Source organism: Papilio machaon, chromosome 22 (genome assembly GCF_912999745.1).
Source record: "Papilio machaon chromosome 22, ilPapMach1.1, whole genome shotgun sequence".
NCBI lineage: Eukaryota > Metazoa > Arthropoda > Insecta > Lepidoptera > Papilionidae > Papilio > Papilio machaon.
In genome coordinates this window covers 427,727-436,032 of record NC_060007.1, presented here as the reverse complement: position 1 = coordinate 436,032, position 8,306 = coordinate 427,727, and the positions used below count along the sequence as shown (strand labels likewise).

The following is an 8,306-nucleotide window of genomic DNA, read 5'->3' as shown; positions in this document are numbered from 1 at the left end:
CCACTTTATATAAGGTGGTCAAAGTTTGATTCACTGTGGAAAATATTAAGAACAGTACACACATTTTAATCTCTGTCTACTATAATTTAGTTATTCTGAGTATCACAATACAGTCACAACTCATAGTTATCAATCTAGAAATTCCTCCAATGTATTGTTACCACAAAAGTAATCAATGACAAAAAAATCATATCGTCTTTCAACTTCACCTTAACACTCTTCCGCCTACGCTCACTTGGGCGGTTGTTCAAGTCAGCCGCCCGCCCAACGCCTATGGGAGGTGCTTATATAAGTGACGGCGAAGCTTGCTGGCGCACAGTACGACCGCCGGCGTGCACCGCATGCCACGTTTATACTAAGTGTGCAGTGACTGGACTACGACTCAGGTATGTTTAGTGAAATAAGCCTGTAAAGTTTATCAAAGCTTAGAAAAAAAAAGTAACTATATTTACGGAAAAATATTTCGAGAAAATATAAACTTTTATAACTTTTTAATGTAGAAAATTAATAACTAATATGTCTTAAATATGTTAGATATAATAATGTAAAATAAACCGAAATAGAACAAACACTATTAATACATTAAACGAAGTTTTTTACTTAATAAATTAAATAAAATAAAAAAAACAAACGAAATTTAGTCATAAGAAACAGCAGTATTTTGAAAAAATATTTAACATCAGATGGGATCGTGGTCAATCGCTGGTTTATAAATTATAAAGAAATATACCACAGTAAGAATATTTTAAACCATCACTGTTTCTGCTATTATAAATTTAATACTATTTTTTTATCACAAAACATTGCGTGTAAGATTCAATTGACTGCTAGTTACATGAAATTATTACAATTGTTGAATTACGTAATTGATAATACGTAACATGTAATTAATTATTTCAATTATATGTCTTGTTAGTTATATTACTTTTGTAACAAAATATCTGTTAAAAACATATCCAAGTACAATATCAGTTTTATTACATTATCTCATAGGAATATATATCCTCTCTAGTCTCTATAAAAAAAAAAAAAAAACTAAACTGAGATTTGAACCCCGCACTATTGCGTAGTCATATGCAAAACTAATAGTATAAAATCTTTAGCATATCGTGTTTATCTTTGAAAAGAAAAGTATTTTTTTTACAATTAAATTAGCATAATAATTCTTGCTTTAACTATGTATTAAAAAAACATTTTAAAAAGTTATTTTCGGTTACTGATCAAAATTGGTTCAATATAACTACAGTAAATCCTAACAGTCGTAAGCTAAATATGAATTAGACAGTAAAAATAATTGGATTTATTAATAAGAGTAATTTGTTTGTCACAAACTGACTAATTTAATTACAAAGTTAACTGGTGAAAATACTTTTTAATGGATGATTTAATTGCAAGAAAAAAATTGTCTGTTCAAGAAAACACTTATCTACTGTACTAAGTTAGCAAGCATCATTAAAATTCTTTAACTTACATAAAGCTTTTTCAATAAGTAACCTAGGTTTTATTTCTTAAAACTTACACGAAATTAAATAAAATGGAATCAAAAGAATTAGCAAATCATATCAGCCCTTTTCTTACAATTTTCCTATAACTTCCCCCGTTTCCATTTTTTTATAGTGTAAGTTGGCAAACGAACAAACAAAAGCCTAAATTCGCCAAAATAGCGAAGTGACCGCTGCCTATGACATTCCACATTTGCAGATGCTTTGCCTAACTTTAATCGTCATAGAAGGACGACAGAAGGGAATCACAGAAAGAGGGTATTTTTACTTGACGCCTGTCTTCTGGTGGTCGTGGTATTTCACCGGTCGAGCTGGCCAATTGCTGCAACATTTTTTTCTGGCGTCTACAACTTTTGAAAAAATTAAATTGTACCGATTTTACTTGCTATTGAAGTTATTGTGTAGTCGTTCATATACATTTTCTTGCATTTAAAATTTCCACGTCGAAAAATTCACTTCAATTTGAAAGTTATTCGCAGGCATAAAAATAAAAAGGAGAAAATGTAAATGTTTGTTTTAACGTCAAGTAAAATTGCAATTAAATTTAATTGACATTTTCGATTTCATGCTTGTGTTGTGACGGCAGTGTTTTTAATTATTAATTTGTTTGTTAGTTTTTTTTAATGGTCGCAGTTGTAAAAACTTGCACGATCAAAATTCTGGTCTGGAAATGTTTAATCGCCAGCATTTTTTGTAACATAGAGGTAAAGGTAAAGGAATTGGTTCTTCTGATATTAATACGTGAAGCGAAAACTTTTTACCTCTTTTCAATCAAAATTGCACCAACAGATGAATTTGAAATTTGACACAGTTTAAGTTAATCTGGATTAGAAGTGCTTTAAGCTATTTTAAGCCAAGATTTTTTTTAATTCTTAAGTTATGGTCAAATTTTATCCAATTGGCGAACACTAGGTTAATTTATTAGACAATACAAAGTCTACTTTCTAATCTTTAGGGAACTACGAAATCATTATACTTATATATACAACTTTGTGTACTTCTCATTTATTATCAAGTGGACAGAAAATGTGAAAATATCACCACAAGAAATGCAGCAAGTTCTTCGTGTTCATATTGTTAACGTAAAAATTTTAATCTAAAATCTTACTAAATGCAATGAACGACCTTTAAAGCAAGTCGTTTTATATTCAACAAAAACGTTTTTTACGATATTTAATAAGCAATGAAAATTAAAACACTTTAAGATACAATTCGAATTGTAAAATACGTTTTAAAACTTTATAATCAATAACTTCGTAACTTGAGACAATTAAGTTAAAATATAAGCCTAACTGATATATTGGCGGGTTAATTGTCGTTTTAACTGCATTTTAAATTAGATATTATGTCTCATACAAAATTGTCTCATTCATAACGTGGAATAAGCACTTACACTTCGCAGCACCTCTTTATTGTAGAGGTCCCAATTTCCGGCATTCGATAACGTTCAATGGGGACACGAGATAATTTCGAATACTTAAAATTCTTTCTTAGAGTTGATAGACAGATTAAATTGTGGGATCTTAGTCGATTTAGAATTTGACTTCGTGTCACGATTATTATCTAAATGAGATTCAGAACTAGATTAACTTATTTTTATAATTAACAATCGATAGAATTTAAGGTTATTTTATTTATTTCTACCTTAATTCTTATTTATATTCATACAAAAAGTACGTCACCTCTGGATAGGGTTTTGGTATTTATTAAGGAATTGATATCCAATCGTAAAATACAAGCATGAATGTTTTGTATAAATACTTCGCTTTGTAAACTATAAGTGCTTTCATCATCAGCTCACTATACGTCCCCACTGAGGTGCTCGGAGCCTACTCCAAGTTAGGGGTGACTAGACCATATTCAACCACGCTGGCCAAGTGCGGGTTGGTTGACGTCACACATATCATTGAATTTCTTCTCAGATATGTACGATGTTTTTCTTCGCCGTAAGAACGTCGGATAAACGTACATATGTAAATCGAAAAACACATTGGTACATGGTGGGATTCGAACCCAGGACCTGCAGATTGCAAGTCAAGTGCTTAACCCCTGAGCCACACGCTCTATATAAGTGCTTTATCAAAGGTCATTTCATTCAGTAACTTTAAAATATAACAACTGAGAGTTGAATTGAATAGAACAAAAAGAAATCTTTGTTAAACTGCTGGTAAACCGGAGGCTGAACTGTCTCGTAAATTGTTCATAATTAGACGCTATTTAGCATTAAAGAAATTAAATCCCATTTTATTCTAGGAAAAGCTCACAACTTTTTATAGTTTTATGTGATCTCTATTATCCAGCAAATTCTCATACTCGTATACTTATTTTTTTGAATACTAAATTTTTTCTACTTTTTAATACTTTCGTTACAAATATGACTCTTTTAAGATGGCAATAAAAATTATTAAATAAAAGTAAAGCATAATGTAATTATTAATGCCGTTCAGGGGTTCAAAACTTTCTAGAGCATTACCTTGTACAGATGTTTAAACTTTTACATACTTACGACTTAATTAATATATGTATTTAAGAACTGTTGGATTTTTGATTGAGTACTAATTTAAATTTGTATTTAAATGAACTGTCATCTTTCACACGATCCTACTGAAGGGCTTGATCCCACCTTATATTACAGGTGACTTAGTGCGGATTGGTTGACATCACACACATATTTGAATTTCTTTCTGATGTCACGATATTTTTTTCTATGTCGTAGTAATCCATCTTTACTTTTATTAAATATAGCTTTTACCCGCGACTCCGTCCGCGCGGAATAAAAAAAATGCACACAAGATAAAAAAAAAGTTCCTATGTCCGTCTCCTAGTTCTAAACTACCTCCCCATCAATTTTCAGCTAAATCAGTTCGACCGATCTTGAGTTATAAATAATGTAACTAACACGACTTTCTTTCATATATATAGATTTTTACCGACATTTAATAAAAGTATAATAATAAATTGAGTGAATTAAGTTAAAGAGCTCTTCAATTATAGATTAACTCATTTACCAGAGCGCGGGTTATTTCAGAGAGATAAGGCACGTAGTATTTGAGTAAGGAATGATATCACGGCTGCCTCTGACTCCTAAATACTCTATTGTTCTCGAAGAAATGCGATTTAATACCATCTTTATATTTGATCCAATGACTTAACACTTCATAGTTTATTGCGGATCTTCTAATATCAATTGAGCGAAGAAATTTATGTCTACTATAAGTTGAACTGTGAACTAGTTACATGTGAAATTTCTTTACTGAATGACGTAATAACAATAATAATCCTTTAAGAACATTGCTAAACGAATCAAGGCTGGGCTTTCAGCTTCGTAGAGGAGGTGAAGTCATATCTTTGTCTTTACAAAACAATGTTTGATGTAATCCCGGCCGATATCGGCCACGGCGACTGTCTTCAACTCCGGTTTTGAGGTTGGTGTGCTCGCATGTGGCTTATGTAGCCAATTTCGTTTGCAAAAATCCTCGCACATTGCGGATATGTGAGCACACCGTTCACGTAATTATAGCTGATAGCCGCAGGTGAACAGGCTTTCAGTTCGTATGGCATCTAGCTCAAGGAGCCGCCGGTCAAAAATAATGTAACCAATATTATAAAGCGGAATGATTTGATTGTTTTACATTGGCTCCGAAACAACTGAAGCGATTTTAAAAATTCTTTCACTGTTGGAAAGCTAAAACTTCGCCGGATGAGGTTATATTTTTTGCTAAGTCGAAGTTAACTGCTACTATAAAATATTTGTATTCATAATTTTAAAATATATTTATAACAGTTCTTTCCAAATGTTTGCACCAACTGACATAATATTGGTTACTTACTATTGCACCCTAAGGTTCCATAAATAGATTCGAAAAGATAAGTAATATCATAAAAGAAAAGAGATATTGTCCTCGTTCAATTTCAATGCCTCGAATATATATTACATACGCCTATTTGATATTCGATACTCGAGTCTGAACATGTCACTGTGTTGTTATATACTAGATGTCTAGTGTAACACTAGAAGCTTATGTATTCTTCAAGACTATGTTCTACATCTATGTCAAATTTCAACGAGACCCGTTGAGGCGTTGTGTAGATACTTTCAAACAAACATCCATCTAATCTAAACATTGCTATTTATAATATTAGTATGATTAAAATATTTAACAATATTTATCTTAAGTTCCATAGATTGCAAACAATGCTTTTATTCCTATTATTATAGGAATTTCACAAGAGACGCTCTAAGCGGAGTCAAAGGAGCCTTTTCAATTCCTATCTGCTAAGCCTATTTGCTGGATATTCTAATACCGTTAGAATCCTTTGGGAACGCGCACCTCTATTATTCAACGTTCGTTTTGACCATTGCTTTATTATTTATAGACGCTCCACTTTAGTTCTGTCTGTGAAATATTATAGCTCTATAGTAAAGATTGTCGTTTATTTTTCAATTTATTTATGACCTGAATGTAGACGTAGTTGTATTGACACAAGCAAGAGAGGCGTCAGAACTCGACGAAATGAAAATCAATGGTCTCTACCTACCGTTGTGGAATACGGGCGTGAGTTGTGTTGTTGTAACTACAACTGCAATGAGATTTGTATTTTTGTCCGTTAAACTCTCTTTAAGAAAAACAGAAACAACATGACTTAATATAATACATTGTTGTTATCGATCACGGCACGGTTAACATGGCGTGTCACGTGACACCGACACGGGCGACAACCTTATTAAAATATTACCGGTTAATTTAAACTCCAAGTTAATCACACGTGTGGGTGTAACTTAAGTGAGATTTAACATTTATAGATTTGTTACATTTCAAACATATTACGATTTTAAACACAATCTATTGTAGCAACAAACAACAAGAGTTGCTTTATATTACATAGTATTTTCATGGTTACTCAATTGTACCCTTAGTATGAGAAATATATGCTATGGGACTTTAAAAATTGCGTTATGTACTACAAGACCCATTCATCATCTATAGCTCACTATACGTCTCCGCTGTGGGGCTCGCAGCCTACCCTAAGTTAGGGGTGACTGGGCCATAGTCAACTGGCCCAGTGCTAGTTGACTTTACACATATCTTTGAATTTCTTCTCATATATGTGCAGGTTTCATCACGATATTTTTCTATACCGTAAGAAAGCCATATAAACGTACATATTTAATATTTAAAATCAAAAAACACATTGGTACATGGCGGTTTTCAAAGCCAGGTCCTGCAGATTACAAGTCAAGTGCTTAACCCCTGAGCCACCGAAGCTCTCCATTCCATACCCATTCACTGTAATTATACTAGAACTTTTAATTGTAAAAATAAAGTATAAAATAAGCATTATATAATTAATAGTAACGTACAGACATACAGTGTCGACAGACATATATGGTAAAAGGAAAATCTTAATGCAGTTCATAGTACGTCTCTTACGTACAGCTGTGACGTTTGTTGGTTGTCCAAATAGAATTCATTACATCCCTCTACATGTCATAAAGATGCAATGAAGTGGAGCATACTTATTATAGTGGATGGGAATAAACTATCATTTATTACCTTTTATTTTATAAACTTAAGGTCACAGCTATAAAGGTTAATATTGTTTATATTGAGTGCTCCGGAAGCTTTAAAAGTGAATATTTTTACAAACTTACTTTCTAACTTTCAGTACTTTTCATGTTTTAAATGTACAAGCGAGCTTTTGATTTGTGTGTAATGTCTTTGAACGGATTAAATGTCTTAGTATTTTTATTTTTATAATGATTTAAATCATGTTAACCTAAGACTCTACATTTTAAAGAAGCTTTTTTTTCTTTTGTTAGTTGTCTTCTTAATAAGTTACCAACAAATGATGTTCTTACCGCAATAGTCACAAAACCACTTTATCTAAGGCCCTTTATCCTCCTTTTTTTAAGTGAATTAATTTCAATATAGAAGAAAAAATATTTTCTTAAGCCATTCATTTTCCAAATAAATTAATAATTAAAATAATTGGAAACTGTGTTTCAAAAAAATGTGCGGTACTTTTACGAATAAAATCGTTAATATTCAAACAATTGTACATTAATTCCATTTTAATTGACATATCCATTATATATGTTAATTTGAGGCTAAAATTTTAATTATTTTTCAACAACTGTGACCATTTTTCGGTTGACCATATTCCAAACGTGCGGTGCGTTAAAATGCCGCTCTTGTTAAATTGCTTACATACGTATTTTTATTTTAACCATATTCAAAAATCGAATAAAAACAAAAGAAAACTAATTGGTAATTTTACAGTAATTAAATCTACCTTTAAACTAAATAGAGTGACTTAGATATAATAAATTCGGGTTATAGAAAGAAAACTACATAAGCGAGAGATATCGCAGTCCCTGGGATTCTCTGTTATACAGGTTCGACTGTATACTGATTCGATTTTGAAAACAATTAATTTGTTGTAACATTTAATTTAACTTAATTTAATATAAAGTTCAAAGAGAAGCAAAGATACAAAGTTAAATAAGAAAGTTCAAGATCCAAAATATTGTTAAGATAAAGAAATATTTTAATACAGTTATTTTATATTAAATAGAATAATAAAAATAATATTGCTATAGACTTACAATTTTTTTCACATAAAAAAAAACTACTGGCTCTAGTCCTATGACACTCCGAGAAGAATCGAATAACGCCGTGGTATAATGGGTTCAGTAGTTTAAAATCTAGGCAGTCACAAAGTTTACTTACATACAAAGCTACAAACATACGCTTGTGATACTCAAGTCTCACTTATCCTATTATTAGTCAGGTAAAAACATAA

The 8,306-nt window shown here is 31.4% G+C and overlaps 1 protein-coding gene across 1 annotated transcript in view; it reads left to right on the top strand.

Annotated features, from left to right (window-relative positions):
* The first annotated feature begins 326 nt into the window (after positions 1–326).
* The window catches only part of LOC106715120 (helicostatins), a 30,452-nt gene continuing 22,472 nt past the window's right edge, over positions 327–8,306 (top strand). Inside the window, exon 1 of the mRNA XM_014508343.2 lies at positions 327–386. The gene's annotated coding sequence lies outside the window, so the exon portion shown is untranslated. The remainder of the gene's footprint in view (positions 387–8,306) is intronic.